Consider the following 10,877-nt stretch of genomic DNA (forward strand, 5'->3'; position numbering starts at 1 on the left):
ACGTGTAGACTTCGTTGTAGATTGTCGACCAACTGTACATGTTGTGTGATGTTGTACATGTTGAATTTACATCTTGAATTGGATATAATTCAATGGTTTCTTCAACACAAAGCAAATAGTGTCTACACGTGTTAATTTTCCTTTGTTCTTTTAATATAACGAAAATGAATTCAAACGAATAATGTCACAAAAATTATATCCAACTGTATCCAGACTGACTTTCAGACAGTACAATAAGTCGCAACAGGTCGCGCAAGATGGCACACATGAGCGATCGTAAACAAGAAAATATTTAAAAACGATGTAAAAAGAACCAGTCAAGTCTCGAAATATTCTAAAACACTTGAAATTTACAAATATGGTTTATTTTCCACAGAAAATTTAATTTGAGTAACAAAGTGACATTATTCATTCACAGCTAAGAGGTTAGGTTTCTTCAAGGAAGAATTCACGATAACAAACGAAAGAGAAGAGTAATCTGTCATTTTAATATAACAATATGAATATAAATATTGAATAAACAAAATAATATAAAATATAAGTATAATTAATATAATAATATGAAAATTATTTTAATATAATAATATTATATAATTTAATATAATTATTAAAGTCTCATTCTGAAATGTCCAAAATTTACAAATATCCAGAACAAATTCAATTTAAGCAACAAATTATGCACGAGTATATACTCGCCCCGTTATAAAAAAAGAAAACTGTCATTTTTTTCGCGACGAGTATACTCGTCATTCGTTTTTTTTTTTTTTTTTTTCAGGCCAAAAGAGGCTTTGAAAAAAACACAGAGCGCGGAACGTGCCGTTTCGGAAATTCAATCCGCCCGCGAGAACGAACATAATGAAACGCGACGAAAGCGGAACTGCTGGTTACTTTCCCGAACGGCTGTAACCTAAACTTAGAGGTGTAAACCTACTTCGAAAATATCGCGACAAGGGGAGGAATGGCCGCGCGCCAATTGAACGGACGGACGTTTATCTGACAGACGCATCTGTTCGACGTTCGATTGATATCAACGTCGAGAGAACAATCGTCGTCGTCGTCGTGGCCGTTGCTCTTCCACGCTCCGGGGAACGCTTTCAAACAAACTTGTTCCAGGAATTACGGGGACAATTCCTCCGCTAACGAAGTCATCGCGGAGATTTATCCTTTGCAAAGGGCGGTTCGTCACCGGATTTTATCTCGAAGCCGGGCCGATCTTCCGACCGTCTAACAGCTGGCGAGACTATTCACAGCGAGATACTACGAGACACGACCAACAACGTGATTAAATCACAGCGCGATTTCCCGCCGAATTTTTCCCCTAATTATTCTGCATTGTATTTTTGTAATTATCACGATTGTTCGCGCGACTGTTCGTCATTTGAGAAAATGTTTTCGAAACTAACGACCATCAGATTTGTCGAGGCGTTTACACATATTTTTTTTTTCTTTCCTTTTTTTTTTTTTTGAAGTCGTATATTCTTTCGTGCATTCTCTGTTAAAAAAATATTATCGAGATATTATTAAAAATAATTATTATTTTCTTAATATTATTTAAAAGATCTATATGTATTGAGTTTGATAGAGTCTCATATTAAATAGTCTCGTAAGCAACAACTCAAATATGCATTATATATATTATACTATATTACTGTACTTTATATTAGTATATAATATATATTAAATTGTATATATAATATATATACTATAAAGTATAATAATAAATGTAAAGTATTATATATAATATAATATATAATATATAAAGTATAATATATTATATAATATTATAATATTATAAAGTATAATATATTATATATAATATAATACTATTCATAATACTAGTATATAATATATATAATTTATACTATATATATTATAATTTATAATTGTACTTTACGATATTTTACGAAATATTTGGAGAAGGCACGAACAGAGTTTCAAATGGCAATTTCATCAAAGCAACACTTTATAACACTTTACAGCGCTTTGTCTTTGTTGTTAGAGCAATTAAAGTTTTACCGCAGAGAAGGTACTCGAAATACCGAAACCGAAAGGCACACGGCTACGATAATATTTCACAGACGTTGTTCTACTTTCTTCGCGACGTTCGAGCATACGTAGCCTGTCAGCTTAACCAACGATGAAAAATAGCGTGCTAGTTCATAAATCACGCGCGATGTAACAAAAATCGGACAAACGAAATACAAATCAAGCCTTCCGCGTTCATTTGCAGCGGAATCCGCGAGCGCGAGGCATGACCGAGTGCCGATTTCTTCGATCGATCGCGAAACGAGAAAAAAAGAACAACAATATATCAACAGAATATAATTCTTAAAATGTGAAACACATTCTTTGAATGTAAAACGAGCAGAAATTTTTAGATTTAAAGTGTTTTTGTCGTTTTTTTATTTGACAACAGAACTATCAACGATTAAAGCATAGAATTTCTTTGAATGAGATTCATTCAAGTAAAAAATGGAGAAACTAGAGTGTATAAAATCATTTAGATCCCTGAAAATACACCGTTTCACGTGTGTAAAATTTCTAACAGAAAATTCTAAATTCACTTGGTGCAAAGAATTAAAATTAATTAAAACATAAATAATACACAAATCACTCTGATAATTAACTAGCGTTAACATTAAAAAATTTGGCAACTATTTAGATTGCTGAAAATATACCGTTTCACATGTGTAAAGTTTCTAACAGAAAATTCTAAATTCACTTGGTGCGAAGAATTAAAATTAATTGAAATAATACACAAATTAAAATATAAATTTATAAAAATTTTGAGTCACTTTGATAATTAACATTAAAAAATTTGACAACTGTTTAGATTGCTGAAAATATACCGTTTCACATGTGTAAAATTTCTAACAGAAAATTCTAAATTCACTTGGTGTGAAGAATGAAAATTAATATAAACAATTTAATAAAATTAATATAAATAATTAAATGAAAATTAATATAAATAATTAATAAAATTCTAAATTCACTTGGTGTGAAGAATGAAAATTAAAATAATACGCAAATTAAAATATAAATTTGTAAAAAATTTGAATCACTTTGATAATTGACCAGTGTTAACATTAAAAAATTTGGCAACTAGAAACAAGTGCGAGGTTGTTCGAGATCACACGAATTTGACGAGTGAAACTATTTCGAACAGAATTGTCCAATTTTCCCCCGAAGTGTCGTTCCCTCTCAGTGACCCGTAGAATCGCAGATCGCGATGCATCTAATTCGACGAATGCAGAAATGCGAAACGAGCTCGTTATTCCGCGAGAACGGGAAGCTGCACGAAGAGAAAGGACTGGTAAATCATCCGTATCGAAGGGAGAGCCGTTTGGATCTCTCGCTTGATATCGTAATCCCGGTAATTAAGAGAAAATTAAAGGCCTGTTAAGGCGCGGAGCTGCAACGAGGCGCGGAGAATGAGAAACGAACCGGCGAAGAACGCAGCGCGATGAGAGAATCGGGCAGAATATCGCATATCGGGGGGGGGGGGGGGAAGTGGGAGAAACGAAGCGAAATGAACCGAAGTAATTAAGATAGAATCGGCCGAGCGAAGATACGCGCGCACGCGAGCATAATAAAGGTACACCGGGTACGTGACGATAAATATGAATTAAGCCTGCGACTGTGTTTCCCTGGACGGTTTCCAGAGTCGAGAGACGAAAAACGAGCGCAAACAAGTATGTATTTCGTCAGACGATGCAAACGATGATTAACAACTAGCCAGAGCCGCCAACGCTTCGGGAATCTTGAGGATAGAATTTCCAGGAGGAACCGAAATATCTCCAACTGAAATATGCAGCGGCTCTCGTTAATATTCGGGACACTAAAAATTTGTAACTGTTGTAATTTTGTTACAAAAAAAAAAAAAAAAAAAAAAAAAAAATTTGGCCTCTCGAAGCCTCCATTTTATTCTAAACTATTGTATTTTTGCATCACGTAGCGGCAATTTTTTTTTCTCGAAAATACTATAAACTATATTCATGTGTAAAAACATTGAAAAATTTTTTTTCGTGATTGAACCTACGGTGGATTTGAAGATCGAAGTCTCTTCTTTGATGTACGATTTTTTGCTCGTCATTTTATTCAACTTTGAACTTCGGACGACGAAAATTCAAGAAATCGTAAAATTTCCGCCTAGTATTCAAAGTTTGATAAATCGACGGACAAAAATCATACAGGAAATTTTAAGGGAATTTGTCAAAAAGAAGCTGTTAATCTTCTAAATTTAAAAGTCCATTGCAGATGGAGTCACGAAGAAAATTTTTCAATATTTTTACACACGCGTTGAAAATTTTACACAATTCGTAACATTTTCAAGAAGAAAAGTATCTTATCATCTGCTGCATCTTAAAATATCTCAAAGTAAAATTGGGCGATATATATTTCGAAAGTTTAAAATAAGCTCAGGTTTGGTTACTTTTACGCAAAATCGTAACAGTTTGAACGTTTAAGCGTCCGAATATTAATAAAAAAAGTCACTGCAGATGGCATTTTCGACGCGAACCTCCATAACAGATAATAGAGCCCCTCTGAATCGAAATTGATCTAACTTTTATCATTCCCGGATTACTGATCCATTATTTACTACTAGCCTCGAACAAATGGAATTCTACCGCATTTCATGGAATATTGATCACGTTAATCGTGCAGCTGCCGCGTAATTAATCAATAGATCAACGTATCGAGTGGATGAAGCAATCAAGGTATAACTTTATAGTTGACAGCTGTAGAATATCAGGTGTACATCGAATACTCGATCAGAGGATCAAGTGGAACGAAAGCTAGTTTGACTATAATTGCAGCAAAATGCTTGGAATTTTTAAGCACTCCGAATGAACCCCGGAGAGTTTGACATTTAATAGGAATGGAATTTTAATAAACTCTGGCATTTCATTGACCAAAACGACTCAAATTCCGACGCTGTGCGTCGCTGTGAAATATTAACAAGGTCCTCCTCTCTCTAAATGCACTGTGTCTGATAAATAATTCAACTACTCGACAAAAATATTTCGAACGCCGGCACAACAAAATTCGACAGAAAACATTTTGAACGGTAAGGAAGGAAAAAAAGGAAAATACGCGAAAAATTCCAAAGTTCTCTCTTTTTCGGTTTTCATCGTTTTTAAAAAAAAAAAAAAAAAAAAAAAAAAATGCTTTCGAGCAGCGCCACGGAGAAGACGATAAAGCCTGAAACGATTTATTATTCACGGTTTTACTACCGCTCGTACTACTCACCGCGAAGAACCATAAAAAGACGAGGGAACACGTGTTGTCGCTTCTCTCTCTCTCTCTGTACGTGGCCGTTTTTTCGACGTACATTTTTGTCAAAGAGCAAAGAGCTGACATCAAGTCGAGTTCAAGGACAAGGAAATAGCGATAAAGATAATGATATTTGCTCAGCTGTTGCCAGCAGCCCGGGGCAACTGAAAGAGCGGTTTACCGGAGAGTTCGCATTCTGCGCATTTTCCTCCTGCGAAAATTGCGAATTCGCAACGCGTTTCTCAGCCAGGGAACGCGACTATCGTGTACACGCTGGCGAAATTAACACGCTGGTCTTTTAAACACGTGCAATCGATTACCGAGAAAGCACACAGTGAGTAAATTTTGATGGACGATGCAATTTCATCGAATTTTGTTGCACTCTCAACGTTAAATGATAGAACAGTGTTTCTCCATCTGGCAACTCTTGTCACAATTGGCAATTAGAGTTGCACTCACTATCATCAACTATTGGCTTCATCAACTTTTTGACATGAATATTAGACACGTCTTCAGTAACTTCTAATATGAATATTAAATTAAATTTATAATTATTAATAAATTTGAATGGTAATAAATATCGTTAATATTAAATTAAATATTATAATTTGAATATTAGATGTAGATGGATATTCGATAACAACAATGTCTCTATATCTGACAATTTTTGTCACAATTGGCAGAGTTGCACTCACTATCATCAACTATTGGCTTCATCAACTTTTTGACATGAATATTAGACACCTCTTCAGTAACTTCTAATATGAATATTAAATTAAATTTATAATTATTAATAAATTTTAATGGTAATAAATATCGTTAATATTAAATTAAATATTATAATTCGAATATTAGATAGATAGATATTAGATGGATATTGGATAACAATAATGTCTCTATGTCTGACAATTTTTATCACAATTGGCAATTAAAGTTGCACTTACTATCATTAACTACTATTGTTCTTATCAACTTTTAACACTTCAATTCTATATTAGACATATCAGTAACTTCTAATATGAGTATGAATATTAGATACTAGATATATATAAATATTAGATAACAATGTTAGATAACAATGACAATTCATGTCACAAATTGGCAACTCACTATTATCAACTATTGTTCTTATCAACTTCTAATATTAGACATATCTTCAGTAACTTCTAACATGAATATGAATATTGGAATATTAGATATTAGATACACATGAATATTAGATCATAACATTATGACAGAACACTGTCTCTCTATCTGACAATTCCACGATTAACAATTGGAATTGCACTTATCATCATCGACTATTATTCTTATCAACTTCTAATACAAATATTAGACAGATCTTCAGTAACTTCTAACATGAGTATGAATATTGAAACATCAGGCACTAGATGCACAAGAATATTAGATATATCTTCGACAACTTTTAATACAAATATATTTAACATTCGGATATTAAAAAACGAATATTTCATTTCAAGTATGTTTCGCGTATTTTTGCGATAACTTTGAAGTATACGAATGTATTATACTTGCGATTAGTATCCAGTTGATGGTGCAAGCGCTAAATAATTGCGCAAGTTTACGCGTCGCTAATAAAATTACCTCTTTTCGAGTATCATTTGTTGTATCTTTAATTACCGGTTTGCCATAAACTGCGGCCTTGAATCTCCACTATCTCGCTATCTTATGTTCTCTTCGACTTGCCAGCGATGTCGTTAGCTAAAAATCTCGTAGTTTTGTTTGTCAAAAAGAGATCAAACGGCATCGGAATGAAACAGTTTTACGGTCGTGTATTAAAAGCGCTGGATCGAGGAGGGGGCGACTGTAAATTTAAGAGGATTAAGATCCGCGGGATCGTGGAATTTCGTTCTCTTAATTGACGTTAAATCGTTCCTTTCGTAATCTTTTTACAGATAGACTCGAATTACGAACTTCTGCGCTAACTAGAACTAGAATTACACATTTTCAAACGCGAGTTCTCTTGCTGCAGCTCTCGTGGATAAAGGAGATAAAGTGTAAAATGAATAATCACTATTCATTGAGATGGTAATTAAACGTGTCAAGGTTCACATTTTATGCGTACAGGATGATTCGCGTGACTTGCACAGTTGATATAACTTTTAAATCATGCGTCTAATTTTATTCTCGCGACAAGTTAAAAATAAAATACTAAAATAAAATATCTCCTTAAGAAAAGTGTCTCCTTAATTAAAAAAATTGAAGTAAAATATCTCCTTAAACGAGTATTCTCCGTTTAGAACCAATGTGGCTTAATACATTTTACTGTGGCTTAATGCTTTTTTACTTGGAATTTAATATTCTTTCGATTAATTTTTTTCGATGAAAAAATTCGGAAAAAAAAAATAAATAAAGATGACCTTGGAAAGTTCGAAATCCCTCGACACACAGAAAAAACTGATACGCCATATTTCGCCTTGCTTTTATATTGAACAATTTTTCATTAGGTAGCATAATTTATTTCAACGTATGGTGTACAAGTTACGTGAATCACCCTGTATATTTATCTGGTGCGATCGCTCTCTCATATTTCTCGTGACACAAGGTTTTCACTCTTGCATCATTTGTTGTTTCCGTTTCATTCGCTCTTTTTTTCTTATAAAAAATATTGTCACATCACGGTGAGATCTGTGATCTATGATCAAGACAATATATTCAAAATATTCTCCACGATATTTGTATAGTAAGCGACAAGCTACCTCGTCCACGTTGTAACCTCGTTTGAAAAAGCAGCGAGGATAAATAGTTTCGCGGGGAACCTACGCAAAGTTTACGGCGCTCTTCGTTCATTTTCCACAATCGCTGACACGCGCTCGCGAAAGCAAACAAAATCGGCTCCATTTTCAACGGAACAACAATCAATTAAAGCGGTGCCTTATTTTGCAATTCTAAAGATCAATAACGCTGGCGTATTCAAAACTTAAACACGTATCGCAATGTTCCGGCTGCTATTCAAACCTGTCTGACACAACCACTTTCGCAAAACTGATTAAAACTCGCAAGTTTTTTTCGTGGTACCGAACTGCCAGCCTCTGCTCTCTTATTCAAAATTAAAGCGTTAAGTCAAAAGAGCGTATCCGCAACTTTCGCTCGAATCAATTCATCTAGTGCCAAGTAGCACAAAGATGGTTTGTCCGCAGTGAGGAACATACGCGAGAAAATAAAAATGAAAAATAATTAGTTAATAATTTAAACTGATGTAACTTCGTAAAAGGTGATCGTTAGTTGTTTGTTTTTAAGGTGTGAAGAAGCTTCTGTTTTCAGTTTGTTTTTCTTGAAAATGATCGTACAACTGGTGTAGCTGGTGAGAAAATGAGGATAAATAAGAATAAAAGCGACAAAAAGTTTCTCTCGTGGCTGAATCTACTCTTGAGAAACTGAAATTTTCTCTTTACAACAATTTTCTTCTCTTTAAAACTCGATTATACGATTTTTTTTTCGCCATTTCATCGAACATTGAGTATTGGGGTTGAACGCGACCCTAAGATTCAAAGAAATATTCCAAGTTCGATAAAAAAAATCATAGAGAAAGTTTTAAGGGGTTGTTGCAAAGGAAAAGACTTCAATTTTCAAAACGATGACGGATCTGGTTATGAAAAAGAATTTTTCAAAGTCTTCTTTTTACATTACGCGTTTGAAATTCTTATAATTTTCGAGAGTAGACGTATCCTCACTCGTTCGTGAGGAACTCGCGTCAAAGTACATGTCTCACATGCTTTAAAATGAAGCCTATTTGATTTTTTTTTTCTTTTACGAAATTCTAGATTATTGACGATTTTTTATTGTCGTCGATACAGTTAAACTTTTATGTACATTGTGAGAAAACCTTAACTAAATTGAAACTGAAGATAGAATGTATAATATAATAATAAATAATATAGATAAGATAGGATGTATAATATAATAATAAAATCGATGTCAAATTCTAAAGATCCTTTTGCCTAAAGGCACCTATTTAAATCAATATTCATTTCAAAGAGACCGGAAATGAAGAGACGTGTCCAAATATTTCCGGAAAATCGAAACACTTCGAGGAACCATAAAATGTAAACGCTTCGTCGAAACCACGCAAGGCGTTTAACCCGTTAACGGCCAACGTTGCGTCATTAAAGCGACGCTTCATTTAATAAAACTTTTTCTTCCATTTCATTCACTTTACAGAACTGTTCTTTTTCTTTTTTTTTTTTTTTTTTTTAACGAAAAAAGAAAATTCCGAGAACTCACTTTCCTTTCACTTTTTTTTTCTTTTTTTTTCTTTTGGCTACTTAACGACGACACAAAGTGAGAAAATCAACAAAACGAGATTATCTCGCTTGATGGTTGTTAATGGGTTAAAATCGAGCTGTCGAATCGCCACCGCTCGCAAAACCTCGTTCCCGCGCGCATCAATTAAAACAATACTCTTGTTCCGTCCTTTCGGACACCGTTTCACACTGAATAATTCCCCCGAAAATTATGTAATTGGCGTGTCATCGTAATTTACGTAAGTCGCACGGTGCATCGATGTACATACGTACGCGTGAAACTTTCTACATAATCAATTACTCGCGGTATTGATTGGACGACGAGAATTATCGGACGATCGCTATTTCAATTTCAAATTCGCTCCGACGGAACGGCAGTACAAATGCCAAAGTGCTACATGAAATAATAACCGCGCGTTTGCCACGAGAAAACGGTGATCATTTATTCAAGGCGAGATCGCGTCGATGATGCCACGTTCGTGGAAAAATTAATTCTGTTTGAGAAGAAAACTTCGCAAATGTACACACACGCACGTACACGTGCATCGTGTTCGAAAAAAAATGTAGAGGTTGCTGCTTCATGTATCGAAAAGTTGGTTTGAAACGATGCCAAGATGTTGCCAACTCGTTTCGATCGCTAATGGAAAAGAGATTGAACCGGCATGTTTAAAAGGATATTAATTTCTTTCGAAGCTATGCTTCCCTTTTTTTCTCTTTATTTATTCTTCTTTTTCTCTTTTTTTTTTTTTCGTCTCTTTTTGCGCAGGAAATTAATTTCAGAGAAACGTTACATCAGCGAGAGCTTACAGATACAATCAAAACTGCATCGTCACGCCGATATTGATTTACGGCTTAAATTGATCACCGTTCCAACTGAATCAATTGCAATTTCGGCTTATTTGAACGTGTTTAGCGACCAACCTACCGCTACCGTTTGATATCTCGCGCGTTCTAATTCGCGTCGGCATAATAGAAATGGTTTTACACCGGGTCTAATGAACCTACAAAATCGAGCCAAATTCGAGTCGTTTCGAATAGGCATTTATTAAAGGGACGTGGGCATTGCGCGAACAAAATTTCCGATATTTCGGGGGAATGGAGTTTCAAAAGAAAATCTTTAACGAAGGGCCGCCGATTACAAATTGAAATTGAAACAAACTGAAAAAGCTTTATATATACAGGGTATTTCATAACATGTGAGACCCACTTCGGGAGTTGAGTGTACGCCTAAAAATAATGAAAAAAACGTCATATAAATATATGTCCTAGCTGTCTTCGTTTATGAGATATAATGAATTTTCTGTTTTAATTACTTTTACAAAAGATGCTCGAAATGAC

Source organism: Frieseomelitta varia, unplaced genomic scaffold (genome assembly GCF_011392965.1).
Source record: "Frieseomelitta varia isolate USP_RPSP 00005682 unplaced genomic scaffold, Fvar_1.2 scaffold_259, whole genome shotgun sequence".
In the NCBI taxonomy this organism is placed as follows: Eukaryota; Metazoa; Arthropoda; class Insecta; order Hymenoptera; family Apidae; genus Frieseomelitta; species Frieseomelitta varia.